Source organism: Pongo abelii, chromosome 7, assembly GCF_028885655.2.
Source record: "Pongo abelii isolate AG06213 chromosome 7, NHGRI_mPonAbe1-v2.0_pri, whole genome shotgun sequence".
In the NCBI taxonomy this organism is placed as follows: domain Eukaryota; kingdom Metazoa; phylum Chordata; class Mammalia; order Primates; family Hominidae; genus Pongo; species Pongo abelii.
Genome location: NC_071992.2, coordinates 146741075 through 146767693, shown reverse-complemented (window position 1 = coordinate 146767693; position 26619 = coordinate 146741075). Strand labels below are relative to the sequence as shown.

Below are 26619 nucleotides of genomic sequence, written 5' to 3'. Positions count from 1 at the left end.
TTTTTTTTTTTTTTTCTGAGATGGAGTCTTGCTCTGTCATCCAGGCTGGAGTGCAGTGGTACACTAGACAATTTTGATATATGTATACAAGTAGTTAAAAAATTGGTTGGGACCTGTGCTTTTTTTTTTTTTTTTTTTTTTTTTTTTCTTTCTTGATGGAGTCTCACTCTGTCACCCAGGCTGGAGTACAGTGGTGTAATCTTGGCTCACTGCAACCTCTACCTCCCGGGTTCAAGTGATTCTCCTGCCTCAGCCTCCCAAGTAAGTGGGATTACAGGTGCGTGCCACATGCTCAGCTAATTTTTGTATTTTGAGTAGGGACGAGGTTTTGCCATGTTACCCAGCCTGGTCTCAAACTCCTGACCTTAAGTGATCTGCCCACCTCGGCCCCCTCAAGTGTCAGGATTAGAGGCGTGAGCCACCGCATTCGCCGGACCTGGGCTTTTTAATGGGCCTTGGTCTCCATTTTCACATTTCTTCTTCCTGGGTCATCCAGAGTGTTAGGATTTACTGAGATTCTCTTAGGAAAAACAGCAGCCTTGGATACCCAATTCATATGAAAGTAGGTTTGATTTCGGTTTAAAATGGAAACTGTGAGCTAATGCATTTTACAGATTTGAGGAGAGAACAATTTTCTCTGTTTTTAAGAAAATAAAGAACAAAATGTGGGATAACTTTTTGTGAGTCACCATAGTGCCACAAGCTCCTGAAAGGGGTTCTCTGCAAATATTTGGGGTTTGGTGCTTATAAACAACTACAAAGGTTTTCTTGAGCGTTGATAACCACGGCAACAAGGACATCACTTCCACGGTGCAAACATGCTTGCCAAGCTGAAGTGTGGAGTGACAGTTTTTGGCTGAGCCATGAACCTAAAAGTGGAGGTTTACAGAGTTACTGCAGACAGGTCATTAGCACGACTGGCTGCAGTGAGCTCCCTAAGTCTTCATCGCTCCTGCCTTTTCATCAGCAGCGAGATAATTGACTGTTAGACTCCCGAGCCACAGACCACAGCAGAGGTGAGTCCGCTTCTAGCTGTTTCTGCAGGGTGAGGTACAGTTGTCAGAAGTTCCCAAACAATGTGAGTTTGGTAAGAGGAGACTGGAAATGGAGTTTTCACCAGTAAAGCGACGCGTGGCGACTGTGTATCTACAGGGTGGAGAGCGCAGCGCTCAGCGCTGTGTCTATAGCCCTGTGGGCCGAGGCCACAGTCTGAATTTGCTGTGCCCAGCTCTGTTTTCATCAGGACAGGGTGTGGGAGCCGGGGCAGGCAGAGCTCTGAGCTATGGACTCGGCGATAGAACGCGTTACCTCCGTGGTCAGCACAGTTTTAGTTTTGGGTGATAGAAACCCAATTCAGATTGCCTTAAGCAAGAAGGGAATATACTGGCTTAGGTAAGAGAGGAGTCCAGGGGTAACACCTGGCCCCAGAAATGACTGGATTCCTAGGTTTGGTCTCTCCCTTTTCTCTGCATCACCACTGAATCTCTCACCCCCTTCCTCTCTAGTGCTTTCTCCTCCACTGGCTGTATTCTCAGGTTCTCCAAGTATGGTTTCCAGAAGCATTGGTCCTACAACCACCGGTTTAAAGACCCCACCAGATAGAGAGCTTTTCTTTCCAGAAGATTTTGCGAAATCTCTGGATTGATTCCCGTTGGTCTATCTTGGGTCACGTGGTCAGCCCTGTACCAGTCACTGTGGACAAGGCCATGGACTATTCAGATTGGACAGGCCCATGTCACCTGACCATTCCCAGACTTCAGGGAGAGGTTGAAAGTGAGACCCACAGGAACCAAAGGATGTGGGAGGCCTCCCCAGTGGGAATTTGAAATGCATTCAGCAGAAGGAGTACTGGGTGCTCGGGAACTAAAACCTCAAATGCCCACCCCTCTAACCAAGTAACTGGATGGAGAGAGAGTTAGTAGCTTAAGTTCGAATCAGCTTCCTTAGAGGGGTGTTGAAGAGCCTCTGTTTGGAGAGTGATGTCAGCAACGTGGCAGAGGAGAAGCTCCTGACTCTCCCTCCACCCGTGGACACACCAAATAAACATCCATTCACCAATCAGTTCCCTCTGAGAGAGTCAGAGACCAGTTGAGACTCCTACCCACCTGGTAACTGAGAAAACATCCATCCCCATGTAACAGGTCGGAAAAGCGGAGACTCCCTTGGGCACACCCCCACCTTGGGCGCTGAGCCACAAAATTGGGAAGGGAATCCCTAGCACCCAGCATCTCCCCATGGAGAGGAGGCTTTGGGCCTCACAAGAACCACCCTAACTCTAAGGTGCCCCACGGTTGGCTCTTAATTCACCAACTCTGGGGCTGAGGGAATTAGACACACTCAAGTCTCTGTTTTGCTTTGGCTCTATTTTATTTATTTATTTATTTTAGTAGAGACGGGGTTTCACCATGTTGGCCAGGCTGGTCTGGAACTCCTGACCTCAAGTGATCCGCCCACCTCAGCCTCCCAAAAGTGCTGGGATTACAGACGTGAGCCACCACACCCGGCCTGCCTTGGCTCTTTTAAATGAACCTCAAGCGACCACCAGCCAGCAACGTGCCTTCTGCCTCTGGGATTGCTCCAGGCCATGTCTGTGTAGCAGAAGGAGGTGATGTTTCCCATCCCCCTCTTGTAGCTCCTTGTTCAAGCTCATCCTGTTCGATCAAAGACAATATTTGGACCTCAAGCCCCGGCCTCCATAGAGCCATGGTGTGTGTATGTACGTGGGACACTGTCTCGCTTTTATTTATGTTCAGTCTCTGCCTCTCTCACTAGATTATAACCTCCAGGAGGGCGGGGGTCATCTCGACCTTGCTCACCACAATGCATAGCTTTGAGGATGTAGTGGACAGTCAGTAAACGTTTGTTGAATGAACAAATTACAGGACAATGGGAAGTCATTGAGGGATGTGAAGTGTGATAGGGTGACTTGCCCAACATTCCCCAGATAATAAAAGACACTATCAGTGGATCACTTGAGGTCAGGAGTTCAAGATCAGCCTGGGCAACATGGTGAAACCCAGTCTCTACTAAAAATACAAAACATTAGCCAGGCGTGGTGGCGGGCGCCCATGTAATCCCAGCTACTCGGGAGGCCGAGGTACAAGAATCACTTGAACCGGGGAGGCGGGGGTTGCAGTGAGCCAAGATAGCGCCATTGCACTCCAGCCTGGGTGACAAAGTGAGACTCCGTCTGAAAAAAAGACACTATCCTCCCTGAAGCCCACGTCTTCTGACTCCCAATGTCCCACTTTCTCCCCCCTGCCCAACAGTGGGGTTCTCTGAGTAAGAAGAGGGGGAGGGTGGCACATACTAACACAGAATGGATGCTTGTGTGCAGACCAGGCTGTAAATTACATAGCAATGACAGCATTGATGTTGCATCTGAAAAGGTGTAATAACCCCTTTAGCAGGTCTCTCTTATGGTGGAGGGGAAAGTGGTTTGTGCTTTATTTTAATCAGCGAGGCCCTTCCCTGCTGGTAACTTGAGGTCATTCCATCTCATCTCAGAAGGTCTTGTTGTCCTTGGGTTGCCATAATCTCCTTTGGTTATAAAGAGGACCTGGAACCATGCAAGGGTGGGATGTTGACTTGCCACCTCAGTAGCACATTTAATCCTACAGGACTCTGGCTTCCCCTATGCAAGCGTTAGAATAAGAGTTCAGGTGAGTGTGACCTGCGTCACAAAGGGCAGTCTTCACCATGAACCATAGGAAGGGCAGGTGGCCAGCTCTGGAAAGGAGCCAGGAGACCTGGGTCCTTCTTACGGCACCCAGACTGCTGGGGAGGGAGACATGGGCAAGTCCTTTCACCTCTGTGGGAGAAATGGGCTGGTGCTCTTCTGTATCAGTTAGGTATCTTTTAGTGTCAAGTGGTAGAAAAGAAAGAAAAATCCAAGGCTAGTGCTGGCTTCAGGGCTCTCCTGGATCCAGGGATGCCACTGGTGTGGTCAGGCCTCTGTCTTCTGTTGTGATACTACATACATAAACATTAAGATAAACAAACATAAACATAATAAACATTATTATCCCCCATCTAACATCTCCCTGCTGTGTGGCCTTGGACAAGCCACGAACCCCTGTGACCCTCGTTTCCTCATCTGGGAATAATATTAGATCCCACGCATCACTGCAGTGAAGATTTAACAAGGCAGTTCATGAGAGAACTTAGCACTCTGTACCTGGTGCATGGTGTATAGTAGGTCCTCTACACTGTGCCTGGTTCATAGTAGATCCTCTGGGCTCTGCTGTCCTCTCAGATGGCCTCATTTTCAGGCAGGCTTTCTCCCCTTGATGGTCTCTACTGGTTCTGTGCTTACAGACTCCTGGCTTGTAGTCCACTCTAAAGAATTTCTTTTCGACAAAAAGTGTGGGATGTGGACATGCACCCACGCTCACTGGCTGCAGGCGTATGCTACCAGGCAGGAAGCACTCCTCCCAGGGGCTGGAGCCTGGGGAGCCCTTTGAGGGAGAAGTCTGAGAAGTGAGCAGTCTGCCTGCCTTGCAGGGAGGTTTGGCAAAAAGGAAATGGGGACCAGATTGAAGGTAAGATGTCATTTCCAGGCAGAAGATTGAATAGAGCCTTGCAAGCCCTTGTTCTGAGAGAGGGGGAACTAGGAGAGAGGGAAGATCGTGAGTGTGTATCAGCAGCATATAACATGCTCTTCTGTGCCTCTGTGCCTTTGCACATGCTGTTTTCTCTGCTGGGACTTCCTTATCCACCCTGCACACTCCCATGCATCCCTGGGACCCAGCTCTTCAGTGAAGCTTTCTCTGGCTAAAGTGAAAGCTTTACCCCTCCCCTCCAGCCCCATTTCCCTATCATTAATTGTTTTTCTTTTCTTTCTTTTTTTTTTTTTTTTTTTTGAGGCAGTCTTGCTCCGTCGCCCAGGTTGAAGTGCAGTGGTGCAATCTCGGCTCACTGCAACTTCCACCTCCCATGTTCAAGCAATTCTCCTGCCTCAGCCTCCTGAGTAGCTGGGATTACAGGTGTGCCGCCACGCCCAGCTAATTTTTGTATTTTTAATAGAAACAAGGTTTCACCATGTTGGCCAGGCTGGTCTCAAACTCCTGGCCTCAAGTGATCCACCCACCTTAGTTTCCCAAAGTGCTGGGATTGCTTTTCCATTTTCGAACAAGCATCTATTGGGTGGTAGCACTGTGTGCTGGGGATACAAATGAGAATGCATGACAGTGCCTGTGTCAAGAGTTAGTTTGGTCTTTCCTCTCTGCTCTGCCTCTCCTTTATCAGAGCAGTTACTTGTTACTTATTCAACACATCTTTATTAAGCACCTTGTATTTTTCTGAGCATTGGTCTAGAAGCTGGAGATTCGGGGACAGTGGGAGAGACAATAAAATCAATAAATAATATTAATGAACAAGGTAAGTTCTTTAATTTCTTTTTTTTTTTGAGACAGAGTCTCGCTCTGTCACCCAGGCTGGAGTGCAGTGGCGCAATCTCGGCTCACTCCAAGCTCTGCCTCCCAGGTTCACGCCATTCTCCTGCCTCAGCCTCCCGACTAGCTGGGACTACAGGCGCCTGCCACCGCGCCCAGCTAATTTTTTACATTTTTAGTAGAGATGGGGTTTCACTGTGTTAGCCAGGTTGGTCTCGATCTCCTGACCTCGTGATCCGCCCGCCTCGGCCTCCCAAAGTGCTGGGATTACAGGCTTGAGCCACTGCGCCCGGCCTGAACAAGGTAATTTCTGATGGTGTGTACCTTAAGAAAATAAACACAGGTAAAGGGAGAAGAAGAGATGGGGATTAGGGTGGGAGGAGAGTAGTCAGGAAGGAGGGACTCTGTGGAGTAAGACCTGGAGAGTGACAAGGAACAAGCATGCAGAGGCCTGGATGCAGGGCATTCCAGCTGAGGGGAACAGCACATGCAAAGGCCCTCAGGGGGGTGTGTTCCAGAAATGACAAAAAGCAGGGCTGTAGTGAGAAGAGAGGACAAAGGTTTGGAAAGTGAGGTCAGGGAGGTGGACAGTGGCCTGGTCATATAAGGCCTTTAGACCAAGTCATGGGAGTAGATTTTATTCTCAGTGCCTTGAGAAGCCACCGTAGTGATTCTTTTCTAGCTTGGAGGAAGCATTCTCCAAGCCAGGCATCATCCTGTCCCTTAGGTGCACAATTCTCCATTCTCTTTGGTGCTCAAACTGTGTCATCTAATACAGGAGCCACTTCAAGTGGCTACTAAGAACTTAAAATATGGCTAGTCTGAATGGAGATGTCCTGTAAGTCTAAAATATATGTTTTCAAAGACTTTGTATGAAAAACTCTGTCTCATTAATAATTTTTCTTTCAATGCATGTCAAACTGATAGTATTTTGAATATATTGGGTTAAATGACATATGTTATTAAAATTGGGCCAGGCAAGGTGGCTCATACCTGTAATCCTAGCCCTTTGGGAGGCCAAGGTGGAGGACTGCTTGAGACCAGGAGTTTAAGACCAACCTGCGCAACATAGTGAGACCTCCTCTCTACAAAAGATATTTAAAAAGTAGCTGGGGCTGGGCACAGTGGCTCATCCCTGTAATCCCAGCACTTTGGGAGGCTGAGGCAGGTGGATCACTTGAGGTCCGGAGTTCAAGACCAGCCTGGACAACATGGCAAAATCCCATCTCTACCAAAAAAATACAAAAATTAGCCAGGTGTGGTATTGCATACTTGTAGTCCCAGCTACCTGGGAGGCTGAAGTGGGAGAGTCACTTGAACCCAGGAGGCAAGGTTTCAGTGAGCCAGGATCATGCCACTGCACTCCAGCCTGGACAAGAGAGAGAGACCCTGTCTCAATAAATAAATAAATAAATAAATAAATAAATAAATAAATAAAGTAGCCAGGTGTGGTGGTGCGCACCTGTACTCCGAGCTACTCAGGAGGCAGAGGTGAAGGATCACTTGAGCCCGGGAGGTTGAGGCTGCAATAAGCTCACCATTGCATGTCAGCCTGCATGACACAGTGTGATCCTGTCTCTAAAAAAATTAAATTAATTTCATGTGTTCCTTTTAACTTTTTTCCTGTGGCTGCTGACGATTTGAAACTCCACGCATGGGTTGCATTGGGTTATATTTCTGTTGGCCAGCACTGCCCTTCAAGCACCTTCAGCCATTGCTTTTACCTTCGTGGGTTGTAGTCACCTCTTGACTTGTCCGTGCTCCTCCTTGAGGACAGTGACCCCAGCCGGTTGATGGAGTCCTCAGGCACCACATTGGTGCTCCCCCTGGGTCACCTTGGTGCACCCTGGTTCCCTGCACCCTGCACACCCTTGGCTGCTGCTCCTGAGGGTTTCTTTGGCATGCTCAGGCTGCATGCAGGGCAGGTCAGAACTGCTGGGAGTTCACTCCCCAGGAGCAGCCCTCAGCCAAGGAAGGAGCAGAGTTGGAGAATACACACTCCATCATCCTGCTTCTCAGGTGCACGGCTCTGAGGTGTGCTCTCTAGCATCTCCCGAAGGTCACCTTCAGTGGTATCCTGCTCTGCAATACACCCATTGTTGGTTTCCTTCTGCCGCTATTTTATTTCCCCATTCATCTAGTTTGGATCACTTCCCAAATAAACTCCTTGTACTCAGATCCTCCTCCCAGGCTGGGCTTCTGGGGGAACCCAGCCTGAGACCTGGGGTGCCCAACAGGTAGGTGCTCAGTAGGAGGAGAGGGCCTGTCTCTCCAGCACATGACTGACGCAGGCTGGCTGCCCACTGTCAGGGGTGGGGAGTAGGGTGAGGTGGCAGGGAGATCCTGGCCAGTCTCCTGCAGCCTCTAGACCTTGAGCCTGAGGACAAGGAGCAGTGACATGAGTGTGCCAGGCTTAGGGCGTGGTGTCTGGCTGGTCCCTAGTGCCTCTAGCTGCCACACTCAGAGGGACAGTTGAATCAGCCACTGAGTCAGTGAGGGCAGAGCCACCCTGATGAGCGCTGGCCTCTTGTGTCAGTATGGCAGTAGGGCCCGGGGAGTGTCTCAGCAGGAATGGGGCGGGCAGCATCCAGCATCTCTGGTGAAGTAGAGTGTTTCCAGGTGCAATGTCTTCTTTCTGACACCACTTCTGACTCCAAATGTTTGGGGTTTTCTCTATACCAAGCAATTCTCCAATTTTCCTACCCAAACTACATGTTCAACAACTGAATTTAATTCTGACCCTAACTATCTGGAATTAGGGCAACCCCCACAGTTCTGTGGGCTCAGTCCCATAGAACAGCTCCCACTTCAGATGCCAGTCACAATTCCCAGAGGCTGCGTGTGTCTGACCAACCAGCTATAAATTGAGAGGTTTCCACAATTTCTTTCTCAAATTTGATGATTGGCTAGAACTCACAGAACTCAGGAAAATACATCTACAGCCATACCACCCTGAACACGCTTGATCTCGTCAGAACTCAGGAAAATACTTACTATTACTGGTTTATTACAAAGGATACAACTCAGGGACAGCCCAATAGAAGCGATGCTAGGGCCATGTATTGGGGAGGGGGCGGTGGTACAGTCTCATGCCCTCTCAGGACATGCCACCTTCCCGGAACATGGCTGGGCTCACCCACTAGAAGCTCCTTGATCTCTGTGGTTTAGGGGGTTTTATGGAGGTTTCATTACATAGGCATGATTGATTAGATCATTGACCATTGGTGATTGAGCTCTATCTTCAGTCCTTCTTCTTCCCCCAGACATCTTTTTGGCCATCTCATTAGCATACAAAAAACACTCTTATCACTCAGGAGATTGCAAGAGTTCTGTGCCAGAAGTCAAGGACAAAGACCAAATCTATTTTTTATGATACCACAATGATCTCATAATATTAATGAGATCAGATGAGAAAACATGTGGAAAGGCCTGTGACTGTGAGTTGCCCAGATCATGGCATGTTCTATGTGTGCACGTTTATTGGAAGGAAGTAGGGAGGTGACAGATCTTGCTGTCTAGAACTGCTAATATGCATTTGACAGACATCTGCAGGACACCTACTGTGTGCTCATGCGGTGCCCAGGGCAGGCCCAACATTGCAGCCAGACTGAACCTTCTCAGCATCAAAACTGTTCGTGTCCATTGCCGTCTTAGAAACTCTCCCTCACTTTTAAAGCAACAACCAAATTCCTTGACATGACATCCAAGGTCTTCCTCGGCCACCCCTGCCTACCCCTCTAACCTCAGCTCCAATCCCTCCCTGCATGTGTTCTTTGTTTTCATTGCACTGAGCTATTTGCACCACTCCCATCTATGTGCTTGTCAAGCCTCTGTGCACTTGCACCTGCTGTACTCGTGCCTGGACCATCCTTTGCCAGCCATCCTGCTAGTTAACCTCCTTCAGGAGGCAGCTCAGTGTCACCTTCTCTGCGAAGTCCTTCCTGATTTCCTCTTTACCATTGCCTTGTCCCTTCTTCTGTGTCCCAGTATCTATTTCTTTTAGTGCTTCCATCATTCAACAGGTACATATCAGTCACTTGCTCTATTAAAGGAATTGCACCATTAACTATATGGGAATCCCTGCTAATATTTGTCAGCATTGAGGCACTCTCATTTAATCCTCATGGCCACCCTATTAAGTAGGCACTACTATTAACCGCGTATTTCAAAAGTGTAAACTGAGGATTAAGAGGTTAACAGAGATAGTCAGTAGTAGAGCAAGGATGTACAACCCAAGCAATCAGATTCCAGAGCTCTTGTACCTCACTGGGAAACAACATTATCTTTTACTGTTCTGCATTATATAACTGTCTGTTTACATGGCTGTCTCCCTGTGTCAGTCAGGGTCCCAGGAGGAAACAGACAGCACACTGGAAATAGGGTAATCCAAAGAGAGTTTAATAAGAGAGAAGTGTGGGCAGTGGGCAGGGGACCACAGAGGATAGTCGGGCACTCAGATCCTCAAAGGCCTGAAGGGGTGAGAGGGAGGAGGCCTCTGGGAAGCAGGAGCCAGAGAGGCTGTGTGGAGAGCACCCTGAGACAGAGCCGGGAGGGCTGGAGCCTGGAGAGCAGGGGAGCACTCCCCTCCTCTGATGTTCTTCTGCCGGCTGCATTTTACCTCGTGCCTTTGCCTGAATCCAGGTAGAAGCCAGAGGGTGGAGGAGCCCTGAGATGTGTCTGGAGCAGGTCAGCAGGAGAGGGAGGGTACAGAGTGGGCCTGGCAGGCCACCTGCATACTCTGATTGACCATAGGCTCCTTGAGAGCTGGGGCCCTGTATTGCTCCTGTTTACACCTCAGTACTCAGCACAGAGGCCAGCAGGCAGGAGGCGCTTGGTCAGTGCGTGTCAAATGAATAAACAACAAGGGACTGATCTTTAGTACAAAACACCCCTTCTGCAACGTCTGCTTGTCGATCACACATGGTCTCAGGAATTCTTTTTTTGTTATTGTATTTTTGGGGAACAGGTGGTATTTGGTTACATGAATAAGGTATTTAGTGGTGATTTGTGAGCTTTTGGTGCACCCATCACCTTGTGTGAGCAGTATACACTGAACCCAATTTGTAGTCTTTTATTCCTCACCCCCTTCCTACCCTTTCCCCCTGAGTCCCTGAAGTTCACTGTATCCTTCCTATGCCTGTGCATCCTCATAGCTTAGCTCCCACTTATGAGTGAGAACATATGATGTTTGGTTTTCCATTCCTGGGCTCAGGAATTCTAAGTGATGTATGTGTGTTTGTCTGTCCATGCTATTTGTGAGGTTTGTCACCGGGAAGATGATGGCAAAATCCATCTAACTCTGAGACGATCTGATTCTTTTCTGTGGTTCTCAGAAAACTTTTCACATCTCTTGCCCCATTTCAACTTGGATGTGAAACTGGAGAGCAAGACTCTTTTTTTTTTTTTTTTGAGATGGAGTTTTGCTCTTGTTGCCGAGGCTGGAGTGCAATGGCGCGATCTCATCTCACCGCAACCTCTGCCTCCCGGGTTCAGACGATTCTTCTGCCTCAGCCTCCCAAGTATGTGGGATTACAAGCGCCTGCCACCACACCCAGCTAATTTTATTTATTTATTTATTTATTTATTTATTTATTTATTTATTTATTTTGAGACAGAGTCTTGCTCTGTTGCCAGGCTGGAGTGCTGTGTCGCGATCTTGGCTCACTGCAACCTCTGACTCCCGGGTTCAAGCGATTCTCCTGCCTCAGCCTCCTGAGTAGCTGGGACCACAGGCACGTGCCATCATGCCCAGCTAATTTTTGTATTTTTAGTAGAGACGGGGTTTCTCCATGTTGGCCAGGCTGGTCTGTTACTCCTGACCTCATGATCCACCCACCTCGGCCTCCCAAAGTGTTGGGATTACAGGCGTGAGCCACTGCACCAGGCCTTTTTTTTTTTTTTTTTTTTTTTTTTTTTTTTTTAAGGAAGCAAGTATAAATGCCATGCTGTTCTTGCACCAGCTGCATACAGCCACAATTACTGAGATGACTGGGCCTTGTCCTATAGCCTTTGCCTGAATTCCTGAGATAAAGGAAAGAAAAGCAGCCTGGATGCGGATTCCACTAGGCCCTGGCTGTGTGGACCCAGCAGGATGCTCTGGCATTCAGGGTGGAGCACCCAGCCCAGCCTTGTGACCACATCTCCACGCCTTGTGGTTAGGAGGCCCTATCTATGCTTCCAAATGGAAAGTATCAGAATAGCTCCCCAACCAGAGAGAGGGAGAGAAACAACCTGAATTACTATAGTATGTGCATCTGGGAGTCCACATTTCCTGGAAGCTCTAATTCCAAATTGATTATGTCTTTTTGTTGTTGTTGTTAATTTGTGTGTGGTGTGCCAATGTATATTTATGTCTCTGAAGAGGCAGGGGTAGAGGTAAATTAACTCCCCGCCTTCCCCCCTACTCCTCAGGACATCAGATCACATGGAAATGTATGTTTTCCTGTTTATTATTCATTTCTCAGGCACATCAGCAAAGGTATGGCTGTAGACAGCTGATGTAGAAAACAGTCCTGTCTTTGAAATCATGCTTTTTAGTATTTAACCTCTCTGTGCCTCAATTTCCTTGTGTATAAAGTGGGGAACATCTTATGCCACTCACAGGATAGCGTAAGAATTAAAGGAGATTTAAAAAAGGAGTAGAGGTTGAGTGAAGGCAGATGGGCAGTCATGGGAACTCCCTTCTTTGCCCTCCGTTTCTTGCTGGTAGGACTTCACTTGCCTAAACTTTCTGTTAACACACTTCAAAGCACTTTCCAGTGAAACCAGAGGGAGGAGACTTTTTTTTTTCCCCCCACCTCGAGAGTCCAACTCATACTGGAGAGAAGTGGCACAGTCATAGCTCACTGTAACCTCTAACTCCTGGGCTCAAGCAGTCCTTCAGCCTCAGCCTCTCCAATTGCTGGGATTACAGGCATGAGCCACTATGCCCAGCTCATTTTGATTGTGTTACTTCTTTTTTTCCTCTGCTGCTCCCCCACCCCTAACCATAGCCAGACCCCTTGGGCCTCTCTTCCCAGCAGTTCTCCAGGGTCTCACTCTCCATGGCCCATTCCTGCAGTGGCCAATAGAATATTAACCAGGGAGGGCGCATTATCCTCCTAAAGCCTGGAGGATCCAAGGGTTTAGAGCCCTGCGACTAAGCACAAGACAATAACCATAAACCATCCCTGACATTGGCCTAGGTTCTTTGTGCCTGCTGATCCCCAAGTGCCCACCAGGGAAGGCAGCTGTCTAAGTAGCCACAGGCTGAGAGTGGCAATATGGAGCAGTTAGGAAACCGGAGCCATAAATGTGCAAGTAGGCGAGGTGAGGCAGCCACTGATGAGTTCAGTTAGGCTAAGATCCCAAAGCTGACTTTGCTAAGAGGCAGATCCCTGAAGGGGGCCCGCAAATGATTCTTTTTGTGGAATCCTCTTTCACATGTTACCTTGGAGGTAGTCTTGGATATCTTGTGTTTGGGGGCTCTGTGAACAGCGACACCACTATCCTTAAGGGATAAATCATTGCAGCTCTGTTATCCTCTTTGTGTGAAAAGAAGCTGGATGCACTGGGCTCCTGACCTTTTCCAGGACCAGGAGGTTGGGCACCTCCTGTGGAAGCTGCGACCATGGTACAGGTCAGGATTCAGATACACTCGCTCAGCGCAACTTTAACATCTGTGCTGCTTCCCCATTGGGAAGCAAGTGATGATGACGCCAGTTCGCTGAGCTGGGCAAAACTTGCATTTTATTAAAGTCGACAAGTATGTAAGCTTGTTAAAAAGCAATTATACGAAATAATATAGCCACCTAGACCAAAGCTTGATCCTAACTAAATGCCTTTTTGCATTCTGAAGAGGAGACTGCATTACCTGGGAATCTGATTCCAAAACTTTGCAGTTTTAGAAACAGGTAAATATTTATGCAGTTGATAATAGGAGGATCTGGTTTTTAAACACTAGAATATAAAACTCCTGCCCAGATCAATCCATTCCAGATCCATGGCAAATCATGTCTCTTTTGTTTGGCAGCCTTCAACTATGGTGTGGTTGAAAGAGAAGCTAACTCGGAGTCAGAACTCGTTTCAAAGTCTTAGTAGCTATGTGGTGACAGGCAGGCTTCTTAAGCGCCATAAAATTATTCTGTTTTAACAGGGTTGTGTTGAGGATGAAATGAGATACATATCTGAAAGCACCAAGTCCCTTGTCCACTATGTTATCAGTGCTAAATGTAATAATTTCCTTCCTATATTCATCTCTTTTAGCTTCTCCCTACTTATGGTCAGTTGACATTAGTCTGCCTGTGTTGTGAATATACATGTGTTGGAATCAACCTTGGCAAAGGTATGAAAGCTCAAGGGACAGGGGTACCATAGAGTTCCTGAATGCAGGGCCATTCTCTGGCTAGAAGAGTTGGTCCCTTATTCAAATTAGAGACTGAAAGAGGGCTTGGGTCAGATCTTGTGTGTGGGTGTGTGTGTGTGTGTGTGTTTGTGAATGTATGTTTATATTTATATTCCACTTTATTCTTCAGGGAATAGGACAGCTTATGTTAAGAACTATACAAACCAATGGGAATATATGCATAAAATTCAAGACCATATATAATCTGGAATATAAAGGCTGGGGTGGAAGTACGGTTGTGTCTACCATAGGATCTCATAGAGTTGTTACTTTGAGAGTTCAGAGTTTTTCCTTAGGATGTATGTGGGTGTGTTTATGTGTGTAGGGTGTGTGTGTGTGTGTATAAATTATACATACAATACTTGACTAACATTATTATATGTGTCTTTTGGTGAACAGAGGTATGCTTCTATTGGGTATATACCTAGGAGTGAAATTGCTGGCTCACTTTATCCTTTTATTTTTTATTTTGTACCTATTTATATATACTTTTTTAGAGACAGGGTCTTATTCTGTTGCCCAGGCTGGAGTACAGTGGCATGATCATAGCTCACTGTAACCTCCAACTCTTGGCTCAAGCGATCGCCCCACTTCAGCCTCCTGAGTAGATGGGACTACAGGCATGAGTCACCATGCCCAGCTAATTTTTTTTTTTTTTTTTTTTTTTTTTTGTGGAGATGGGCTCACTATGTTGTCTGAGCTGGTCTTGAACTTTTTTTTTTTTTTGAGATGGAGTCTCTCTCTGTCGCCCAGGCTGGAGTGCAGAGGCGCCATCGCGGCTCACTGCAACCTCTGCCTCCTGAGACCTGGGGTTCGAGCAATTCTCTTGCCTCAGCCTCCTGAGTAGCTGGGATTACAGGTGCCCACCACTGCACCCAGCTAATTTTTGTGTTTTTAGTAGAGACGGGGTTTCACCATCTTGGCCAGGCTGGTCTCAAACTCTTGACCTTGTGATCCACCTGCCTCAGCCTCCCAAAGTGCTGGGATTACAGGTGTGTGCCACCATGCCCAGCCTAGTCTTGAACTTTAGGGCTCAAGCAATCCTCCTGCCTTGGACTCCTAAGGTGCTGGAATTACAGGTGTGAGCCACTGATCCCAGCCCTATCCTTTTATTTTAATTAACATCATCAGAGCAAATAATACTTTTAATATTAGCTTCATGGAAAACAATGAAGATTCACATACATAGTAAAATCTCAGTTCTTTGGATTGAAAGAACATTTATGGGCTACATATGTTGTACTCTTACATATCTTATTTAATGTTTATAACAGCCTCTGAAGTTGCTGTCATTAGCCTTGTTTTAGAGATGAGGAAAGTATGTCTAAGTTGATTCTTTTGCCCAATGTCATGCAATCTGTAAATAGTAGGGGGAGGATTTGATTCCAGGTCTTTTGACTTCTAAGTTCTGTGCTTAGCTTGGACATGGCTGCTTTTTTTTTTTTAAGGGAGTTACACTTTCTCCAAGGCCTTTGAGCACCAAATATTTTTTAATTTTATATTATCTTTGCTGATTTGATTGGAAACTCTTATAAAGATCTGCATCCAGCATGGTATCTTGAATATAGCATCATGCCTAAAACCTTTTTTTATTACACAGGTTTATCTTTTTTTTTTTTTTTTTTTGGAGATGGAGTCTCACTCTGTCACCCAGGCTAGAGTGCAGTGGTGCGATCTCGGCTCATTGCAACCTCTGTCTCCTGGGTTCAAGCGATTCTCCTGCCTCAGCCTCCCAAGTAGCTGGATTACAGGTGCATGCCACCATGCCTGGCTGTTTTTGTATTTTTTGTAGGGACAGGGTTTCATCATGTTGGCCAGGCTGATCTCGAACTCCCAAACTCAGGTGATCCACCCTCCTTGGCCTCCCAAAGTGCTGGGATTACAGGCGTGAGCCACTGCTCCTGGCTAGGTTTATTATTTTGAATATCACTTATTTGAGGTTGGGATCAGTTGAGTAGAGTGTTTTTCACTAATTAGCAGGCCCATGTATTTGGAATTTATTTTTTGTGGAATGGCATATTAGTAAATTTCTAGTTTGTGGTGGTACATTTTCCTCCCTTCCTTGTAGCCCCTTTTCACTATTCCCAGCATAACTGCTGTGTTCAGTTTGTTGAAGGTCTAAAAACTAGCTCACCAAACTTGTTAGAATTTTGAGTATGGTAAGAGAAAATGGGAGCAAGTGAAAGCTGAGAGGGTGCACCTGTGATTAAAATCCATAGGTTTTGTATGCAAAAAAAAGCCATTCATAATGAATGTGTCTGTCTAGAGATTTACATGGTTTTTTTTTTTTCTGGCTCTTGTTTTCCAGAAAAGATGAGACTGTGTGTGTGTGTGTGTGTTTGTGTCTGTGTGTGTATTTCTGTGTGTGTGGGGGGGTCTGTGTGTGTTTATGTCTGTGTCTGTGTGTGGGTCTGTATGTGTGTATGTGTGTCTGTGTGTGTGTATGTCTTTCTGTCTGTGTCTGTATGTGTATGTGTCTGTGTGTGTGTCTGTGGGTATGTGTGTATGTCTGTGTGTGTGTATATCTGTGCATTTGTGTATGCATGTGTGTCTATGACTGTGTGTCTGTGTGTGTGTGTGTCCTTGTGTCCATGTGCATGAGTGTGCTCTCTCAGAAAAGGAAAGAGTGGGGAAGAAATTCCAGCCAAGGTCTGGAGAAAGGACTGTAATACATTTCAATCTGAATTCTCTCTCAGGCAACAGCCTATAACAGAAAATAAAACCAGAATTTTTGCCCTCATAAAGAATATTTGGGTTACCAGCTCTAGCCATCCATAGTGCATACAAAATTAGATATATCAAGCTACGGAAAAAAACTGTGGAAAAATCTTTTCTTCCTGCAAATGTTTCATCCTCACTTACGTCATTGTGGCTTGAATTCTAAAGAACCCTGATGAGAAAGAAGGAAAACCAAAGAAAAGCCACTCTTTACCCAACAGTACTGTATCAACCTGCTGTTGGGGTATAGATAATACACTGGTAGGTATCACATCTATTTTATGTAAACAAATAAACTAACAACAAACCAGCTGTGGCAAGCCCATTGCCGTTTGTCTCTTTGGCAGGGAACATTATTGTGGAATTTTAAATGATTGCTCTGGAGAGATTGGGCAGAACATTGATTTTAAAGCAAAGAAGTCTTTGAGCTTTATCATCTTCCTTCCTGTGTGGAATCTGCCTTGTCTCCTCTCCCTTAGCCAATTGTGCAAGGGTTGTGTAAATAAATTTGCTTCTTCAGAAATCCGTTCTGTGGGAGCCTGTTGGCTCCTCTGTGACTGTATCTCTGAAACAATTTCTGAGATGAAATTTAAGTGCTTATAAAATGTAATGCCTATACTTGGTGAATTGAGACCAGTCTTTTCAGTGATTCTATAACACCACAAAATAGGCCTGTTGCATGTCTTCAAAAGAATTCAGTAGGATCCCTAAGCCTCTTAAATATACAATCCCAAACACAGAGGACTAGTTGGGAAGATGACTCTGGTAGAATACCTCTCATTTGACCACTTCTGAGATAAGCCGTTTTCATATATTCTTAGTTGGTTCAGCATTTTCATGGGCCCATTGTATAAATTAGGATTAGATTTCAACTCTGCACAAACAAAAACCCAAATAACATTAGCAATTAGGTTTGTTTGTTTGTTTTCCCTCTCTGACCAGAGAAGTCTGGAGGTAGTTCAAAGCTAGTCAGTGCCTCCATGGTTATCAGGAGCCCAAGCTTTTTCTGTTTCTCTGGTTCTACTGTCTTTATCGTATTGCTTTAGGATCCCAAATGGTTGCTGGAGTGTCAGCCATCACAACCACATTACAGTAGGCAGCAGGATGGAATAAGAAGGGAAGGATAACAGGAGTCCTCTTCCAGCTGTGTTAGCCCTTTTTAAGGCACTTTACCAAAAGTCCTACATAGCATTTCTGCTTATATCTCACTGGCTAGATTTAGCCATACAGCCACCTTAGCTGTAAGGGAGGCTGGAAGATGAGTCTTTTAGCTAAACACATTGCTGTCCCGAATCAAACTGGGGCTCTGTTAGTGAAGAAAGGGGGACTACATAGCAGGTACATAACCGGTAGTCCTGCCACATCAGCAGAGTACAATTTGTACAGAGAGTGCGGTGTAGTGCAAAGGGCTTGAACTTTGAAATTAGATAGACTTCTGTTTGAATCTTAACTCTACCACTTACTCATTTCAGCACCCTAGGTCTGGCACTTAACCTCTCTGAGTCTCAATTTTCTATCTATTAAGCATGAGGAGAGTAATAGCTACTTTGTAGGGTTGCAGTGAGGGTTAAACAAAATCATATAAATAAATTGCCTTGTATATAGTAGATACTAAATCATAGTCATTCTAGTTGTTATTAACAGGTAAGGTGTGCCTTCTATCTTCACCACCATAGTGGTTATTTTAAAATTGAGATAATTCATATAAAATTTGCACTTTTAAGATATACAATTCAGTGGGTTTTAGTGTATTCACAAAATGATAGAACTATCACCATTGTCTAATTCCAGAACATTTTTGTCACTCCTCACAAGAAACCCTGTACCCACTGGTAGTCATTGCACATTACCACTTCCCCCACAGCCCTGGTAACCACTAATCTGCTTTCTGTCTCTATAGATTTGCCTAGTCTGGACCTTTAATATAAAAGGTGTCACACAGTATGTGGTCTTTTGTATCTGGCTTTTGACTTAGCATAATGTTTCCAAGTTTCATCCATGTTGTAGCATGTGCCAGTACTTTATTCCTTTTTATGGCCGAATAATATTCCATTGTATGGGTATACCACATTTTGTTTATCCATTTGTTTGTTCATGAACGTTTGAGCTGTTTCCATTTTTTTGAATGTTACAAATGATGCTGCTGTGAACATTGGTGTACAAGGTTTTATGTGGACATATGTTTTCATTTCTCTTGTGTATATACTTAGGAGTGTCTTAGTTCAGGCTGCTATAACAAATTACCCTAGACTGGATGGCTTACAAACAGCAAATGTATTTCTCTCAGTTCCGAAAGCTGGAAGTCTGAGATCAGGGTACCAGCATGGTTGGGTTCTGGTGAGGCCCTCTTCCCTTGCAGGCTGCTGACCTCTCATTGTGTCCTTATATGGCTGAAAAATAGCTAGAGAGCTGCTCTCTGTTTTTTGTTTGTTTGTTTGTTTTTGAGACGGGGTCTTGCTCTGTCACCCCCCAGGCTGGAGTGCAACAGTGCGATCTCAGCTGACTGCAACCGCTGCCTCCTGAGTTCAAGCAATTCTCCTGCCTCAGCCTCCTGAGTAGCTAGGATTATATGTGTGCGCCACCACGCTTGGCTAAGTTTTTGTATTTTTAGTAGAGACGGGGTTTTGCCATGATGGCCAGGCTGGTCTTGAACTCCTGGTCTCAGGTGATCTCCCCACCTCAGCCTCCCAAAGTGCTGGGATTACAGGCGTGAGCCACTGTGCCCGGCCTGGGGTCTCTTTTATAAGGCACTGTTCCCATTCATGAGGGCTCCACCCTCATGACTTAATTACCTCTCAAAAGTGTCACGTTGTAATACCATCACATTGGGTTAGGATTTCAACATGTGAATTTGGGTGGGACACATGCATTCAGTCCACAATAGTATGCAGTTGCTGGGTCAGATGATAACACTAGGTTTAACCTTTTGAGGAGTTGCCAAATTGTCTTTCACAGCTACTCCACCATTTTACATTCCTTCCAGCAATGTGGTGGGTTCCAGTTTCTTCACATCCTTGACAATACTTGTTACTTTCCATCTTTTTTATTACAGCCATCCTAGTGGGTGCAAAGTGGCATTTCATTGTGTTTTGATTTGCATTTTCCTAATGTTTAGTGATGTTCAGCATCTTTTCATGTGCTTATTATCCACTTGTATATCTTTGGAGAAATGTCTATTTAACCCCATTGTCCACTTTTAAATTAGTTATTTATCTCTTCTTTGTTGGGTTGCAAAAGTTTATATATTTTGAATACTAGGCCTTTATCAAATACAAGTTGAGCATTCCCAATCTGAAAATCCCAAATGTGAAGTTTTCCCAAATCCAAAACTTTTTGAATGCCAACATGAGATGCCGACACTTTTGCTTTCTGATATTTCATTGTATACAAACTTTGTTTCCTGCTCAAAATCATTAAAAATATAGTATAAGATTACCTTCAGGCTATGTGTATAAGGTTTATATGTAACATAAGTGAATTTTGTGTTTAGTCTTGGGCTCCATCCCCAAGATGTCTCATTATGTATATTCAAACATTCCAGAAATCAAAAAAAAAAAAAAAATCTGAAACACTTCTGGTCCCAAGCATTTCAGATAAGGAATACTCAACCTGTATACGATTTGAAACTCTTTTCTCCAATTCTGTTATGTGTATTATCTAATTGTTTCTGTATAACAATCCTTTGAGGTAAATATCATTATCCCCATTTTACAGATGAGGCAGCTGAGGCTCTAAGGCAGTGAACAGCTTGCCTAAGATAACACATCTAGTAACCGTGAAGATGGTACTGGAACCCAGGAAAAGATTAGCCAGGGCTTTTTTAGTTTTAGTGGTAGAAACCCAACTCAGACTAGCTTACACTAAAAAAGTACAGTTGCTCACATTACTAGGAAGTCCAAGGGTTGGACTAACATTAGGCATGGGATAGATTTTTGTGGATCCAGTGGTTCAAATGAGGTCACCACGACCTTCCCGCATCTCTTGCCATCTTTTGATTATGATCATTCTTAGGCCAGCTCTCTCATGTGTGGCAAAGATGGTCACCAGTAGCTGAAGGCCTACTAAGTCTTAGAGAGAAAAGGCATATTCCTCTGTATCCTAGCATCTATATCAGTCCTCCATGAAGGATTCTGGTTGGCCATGCTTGAGTTAAATGCCTGTTCTAGTACCCATCAATGCTGTTATCAGGATTCTGGAATACTCTGATTGGACAGCCTGGGTCCAGCCCTTTAGTTGGGAAAGTAGACACATGACTGACAGTCTAGAAAATTACCTGGAGTCAGGGAGGAGTAGTTCCTACAAGAAGGGGATGTAGGGCAGACAGACAACGTAGTCAGTATGCTAAAAGTCTGTCTGAACTGCTGATAATTTCAAGATGTTAAAATTAGTTGGGAGTAAGTGAAAGTTAATTCTTAAACCCAAACATAGGGAGAAAAGTAGTTTATTCACACAAAACCCCCCATGATATTGAAAATAATATTCATGAAAATAATATGATATTGAAAATAAGTTCTCTGCTGTCTATGTAAATGTAGCAATTTTATAAATTTGTTTGTATAATGCCTCTCCACCTCTAAGGCCAGAGCAAAAAACCTAATTTTTTAAAAACAAAAAACCAGAAAATATTAGGGAACAGAAGCTGGATGCTGTCTCAGAAGGTTTGCTAGCAATTGTAGAGACTTGTTGTTTTTTTTTTTTTTCCTCAATTAGAGCCCCTAGTGTGATTTTGAATGCTCACATTTGAAAAAGGATGTTAACTAAATAGCATATGTTAAGAAGAAAACTCTGCAGTAGGTGGGCAGTTTTCCTTTTTCAAGTGGAGCAATGCCCTACATTTGACATCGTTATGGAAAAATCCTGTTATGATACAGCTCATTGTTATGTGGGTTCAAATACATTGCAGGTGAAATCATATTTTTGAAAAGCAACAAGAGAATACTGTGACAGATTCATGTAATATAGGGTATCCTTAACGGGGGCCCCAACCCAGACGGAAGACCTCCAGACAGTTCTTAGCTTTTTGAAGCAGAGCTGGGGACCTCTTTGTGTTTGGAGTTGGTAGTCACCCTGATGTCAAAAAAGCATTTATTGAGCTATAGGATGCCATTGCCAAGGGACCTCTGAGAGCCTGTGCCCCAAGGTGCTGATTTTAACCACAAGGAAAATGAGGCCAAGGGAGGTGAAATTATTTGGCTGGCTGAGGAAAAGGAGCCGACCTCCCTGGCATTCTATGTCACAAACATCTTGGTGCAAAAGTCACAAATAGCTACCATTTATCAAATGTTTCTTTTGGAGTAGTATTTCAGAGCCTCAGTGGCTTTGAAAAGTGCTCATAAAAATAGATCTAGCTGGGCTGTGGGCAAATCAGAGAGAGAGCATTACATCAAATTACTTTTACTTGGACTTTACATTCATCAGTCACTTTTAAAATACACCTTTATTTTCTGTTTGAATTATTTGAATATTCCATCACTTGTGCTGAAAACCAGTATCTCTGCCTACATATGAGCTCCTTGATGACAGAGGTTGTCTCTTATGTTTTAAAATTTATTTTTGGCTCTTAAAGTATCTAACGGCCGGGTGTGGTGGCTCACGCCTGTAATCCCAGCACTTTGGGAGGCCGAGGCAGGCGGGTCATGAGGTCAAGAGATCGAGACCATCCTGGCCAGCATGGTGAAACCCCGTCTCTACTAAAAATACAAAAATTAGCTGGGTGTGGTGGTGCACACCTGTAGTCCCAGCTTCTCAGGAGGCTGAGGTAGGAGAATCGCTTGAACCTGGGCGGTGGAGGTTGCAGTAAGCCAGGATTGTGCCACTGCACTCCAGCCTGGGGTGACAGAGAAAGACTCTGTCTCAAAAAAAAAAAAAAAAAGGGAATCTAGCATAGTACCTGTTTAGAATGCAAATAGTGATATTAGTAGCTAACGTTTATTGATCACTTACTATATACCAGGCACTGTGCTAAGCATTTGCACAGATTATCTCATTTCAATCTTACCCCAACTTGAGAGAGAGGGCTTATCATCATCTTCCTTTTAACAATAAAGTAATTTAAATTAAATAACTTGCCTAAGGTAACAAATCCTATTAAATGGCAACGCTGAGATTGAACCCCAGGTAATCTGAATCCAGATCGCACACTCTTAGCCACCAGAAAGGTTATAAAGCTGCTTAATAACTGTTTATGGATTAGACCTGAACTGGCTGGTTCCCTCCTAATACCTCTGTACCCAGGAGAGAATGTCCTCAGAGACTCAGGAGGCAATGATCTCATCTCTGAAAATGACCAAGGGAGGAGGAACTGTGTCAATCACAATAGTCAACTGGACTTGAGAAAAGGAGAAATTTGACCTACACTCTGCATGTGCTGGGAAGCTTCTCTGGGTAAAGGGTGGGTGGCTTAGAAAAACAGTACAACTAGGTGAGTACTGTGGGGCACAGTCCTCTTGCCCCAAATTAGGAGGGTCAGTTAAGTGATGGTGTGCCAAACTTTATACTGTTACAATTTTTAAATAGTAGGCAATTGTGCATAGGCATTCCTTGATGCTGTGATGCAAAGACAACATAATCTGTTGTAGACGGGAGTTTCTGAAGGTCTTTAATCCTATCCTTGAAATATAACTGGGAAAGGTGAAGTGGGAAACCCTTCGGAACCAGGATACTTGGCATTTGGCTCAGTTCCCACAAATCTGTCAGGGAACACTGGGCAAGTCACCTAACTGCTTGGGAATCAGTTTCCTTATCCGAAAAACGAAAAGTTTGGAAAGCACGTTATCCTTAAAATTCTCTCTGGCTCTTAGGGCTTCTAATGATATAAAATAATGACAGCGACTCTAAAAACCAGGATCACTTCTATGGATCTTACTCTCTTCTGGATCTCTCCATTTCTCCTCTCTCAATTCCTCTCATACCCTTCCCCCTATAAATGTTTGCTCATTCATTCATTCAGTCTTCCTTCTATTCAGTAAGTATCTCTTAAACACTTGGGACTTTGGGGCCATAATAGCAAATAGAAACCCTCCCTGGTCTTAGGTAGCTCACAGTCTAGTTGGAGAAATGTAAATATTTGGAAAATGGTACCCTGGAAAATGGTACCATTGAAAAGGGCCATAAAAGAGGAACGTTCTCATTCTTGACATAGCACAGAAGTTGGGCATCATTAAAGGTGATCAACTCAACTTAAAACAAATTCATCAAAGAAAAAAAGAAACCTGGATGTATTGTAAGTTTTTATCATTTTTCAGGTTAATGTGACTTTATCAGAAATAAGCAAGATTTTAAATCCCTTGTTCCTATAGATCGCAAGTTTTTAGGACTCCCATAAAACACCATGATTTTTTTCTTCATTGGAGGTTGTTTTACTTGTATTAGAAATGATGTAGCTCATAAAAGGGAGCAGGTTCAATTCAAAACACATTTATGGGGGCCCACAAGGGACCCCAACTAGGCAGTGCTTTCCTAGAGAAGAAAAAGCCTACAGGGTTTGGATTCAGACTGACTGAATTCAGACTGATGGAAGAGCATTTTTCCACTTATTAATTGTTAACCTTGAGCAAATTGTGCTTATCTCTGAGTTCTCTTGCAGAAAACACACTACCTCACTAGGTTACTAGGAAGATTTCAGGAGATGGTGCTTGTAAAAGGCCAAGCCCGGGGCTCCAGGAATCTTCTGTCCTTGCTTTAGTTGCTGGGGGATGTAGGTGACACAGACATGGGTAGGATTTAGTCCCTGAATGCTGTCAGGGATTGATAGTCTGGGACTTTGTGGTGTAGGATACTCACTTGGAAGATATGAGGTGTTTGTTTGTTTGACGTTTGTTTTTTGTGTTTTATTTTATTTATTTATTTTTTGAGACTGGATTGCTCTGTTGTCCAGGCTGGAGTGCTGAGGTGCAGTGGTGCAATCATAGCTCACGGCAGCCTCGAACTCCTGAGCTCAAGCGAGAGATGAGTCAGAGTCAAAGCCCTTCTGCTAACAGAGCTATTTGTTGCTGAGGAAGTTCTCAGTTTCTCCCTCTGAATGGTGCCAATATCCTCCAGTTGCTTAAGGCAGAGTGAGAGAAGCTGACTGCAGATACCCACATGAAGATTAATCCCTCCTGGAGGAATGGGGCAAGGAGCTGCTCTCTAGACCAGTCAAGCTTGCATTTGAATTGGGCTTGTAATGAGTTCCCCAGAAGGAAAACACAGGCACATATACTCCAACAGAAAAAGCATCCTGGGGCTGTGGACTCATCCATTGTCTTTGATAAGCCAACAGAGCAAGGTGGCTGATCACATGGGCTATGAAATCAGATTGCTTGAGTCTTGCTCCACTACTTGACAGGTAACCTCTAAGCTTCAGGTTTCCCATGCATAACATGGGGAATAATACAGTACCTGCTTTATATTGTTGCTGCAAGTATTAAGTGAGGTTGCGCCTGCAATGACTCAGGATAATACAGGGCACATAATACTAAGCACAATTATTCTTTCATAGGACTAAACAGAAATACATCCCTGAGTTCATTCAGTTGATATTTACGCTGCATGTCTTCTAGGTTCCCACCATTCTGCCTCTTTTCTTCCTACTTCCATTGGAGGAACAGGGAGGTAGAACAGAGTAGTTTTTTGTCTCCAAACAAACCATGTTCTCCTCTTTACTGAGAAAACTCTAGTGGTTTTGCTTGGAGTATTTAAATTGAATTAAGTACATTTGGGACTAGAATTGGCTTTTTTATTTATTTATTTTTTTATTACCTGAAATTGCATGAGTGCACTTGGGAAGCACTCATACAAAGAACATGAAAAAAGCAGTAGTTTATGTAGACTACGGCAACATGAGCCTAAGTGTAAAAGATGGAATCAAGTACAGCCCTCCCTCCATCCTGCTCCTTCAGCGCTTTCCTTTCCTCCACCACTTCATTAAGATGGTAGAAAATGAGTTCATAAGTTGTCAGGTGAAATAAGGATACTTTCTTTGGTTGCCTGGGCTGGGAAAAATACTGTATCTAACAAAGTAGCCCTATACAGAATACAGTAAAGAGACCAATTTTGCAGGCAGCAGAAAAAGCATTGGATTTAAAGTCTGCCAGGCTCAGGGACATTAACTTGCAGTGAGATTTTATTGGTCTCAGTTTCCATTATTGTAATGCTTGCATCTCAGGACTGTTATATGAATGAATTCAGACATTACATATATAACCACCAATGCAGTACCTGACTCTAGATGGAAGCTGAGAAAGTCATATTCTATACCCCAGCAGCCTTAGGTTTCTCTGGTAAATTTGGGATAAATATACTTACTTTATAAAGTTGTCATGAGGCTTAAAGAAGGATAAATGTATTCTAAATTCTATACTTAGCAAAGTGTCTGGTACGTAGCAGGTCACGGTGAATATTTTGCTTTTGCAAGAATATCAGAATTTATTTTATTTTTTATTAAAAAAAATGAGATGCAGTCTCGCCATGTTGTCCAGACTGCTCTCAAACTCCTGGGCTCAAGCAGTCCTCCCACCTCAGCCTCCAAAGTAGTTGGGATGACAGGTGTGTGTCACTGCACCTTGCAAGAATATCATAAGTTATATCTCCAGATAAGGTTTTCAAAGTTCCCATAATATTGGAAAAATAATTGTCTACTTAGGATGTCTGAGACCCTGCTAAGCACTTTATATACTTTAGCTCATTGAATTCTCAGAACACTGAGATAGGGGTTGTCATTGCCCCCATTTTATAGATATGAAAACTGAGACTCACAGAGGAGAAATACTTTAACAAGGTCTAGTAGCTTCTTCATTGCAGAGACGGGAGCCTATCTTTTTTATGTGAGAATCAGCCCATAATTCATGCTCCTACAAAAGAAATGCCCCATGCTATCATCCCCTAGAAGTTGTTTTGCTTAGATTATCCTTCTTTACAGGGACTGTGTTGCATGAAAATAGGCTTTTATTTTATTTTAATGAGTTGGTCTTAACTTACTTCTCATCTTGATTGGTATTCAGCCAGTTTGACTGTAGATACTATTTATTTACTTCCAAAATCCAAGCCATCACTAATGCATCTGACCTAACAAAGGATACTCTGAGAATAAGCGAGGTCTCTGAAGACTGTTTATTCCCAAATCTGAGATCCCACACTTTGGGAATT

The 26619-nt window shown here is 44.3% G+C and overlaps 1 protein-coding gene across 15 annotated transcripts in view; it reads left to right on the top strand.

Annotated features, from left to right (window-relative positions):
* The window catches only part of ASAP1 (ArfGAP with SH3 domain, ankyrin repeat and PH domain 1), a 389931-nt gene that overhangs the window by 55388 nt on the left and 307924 nt on the right, over nucleotides 1-26619 (top strand). The gene's annotated exons all lie outside the window — the stretch shown is intronic.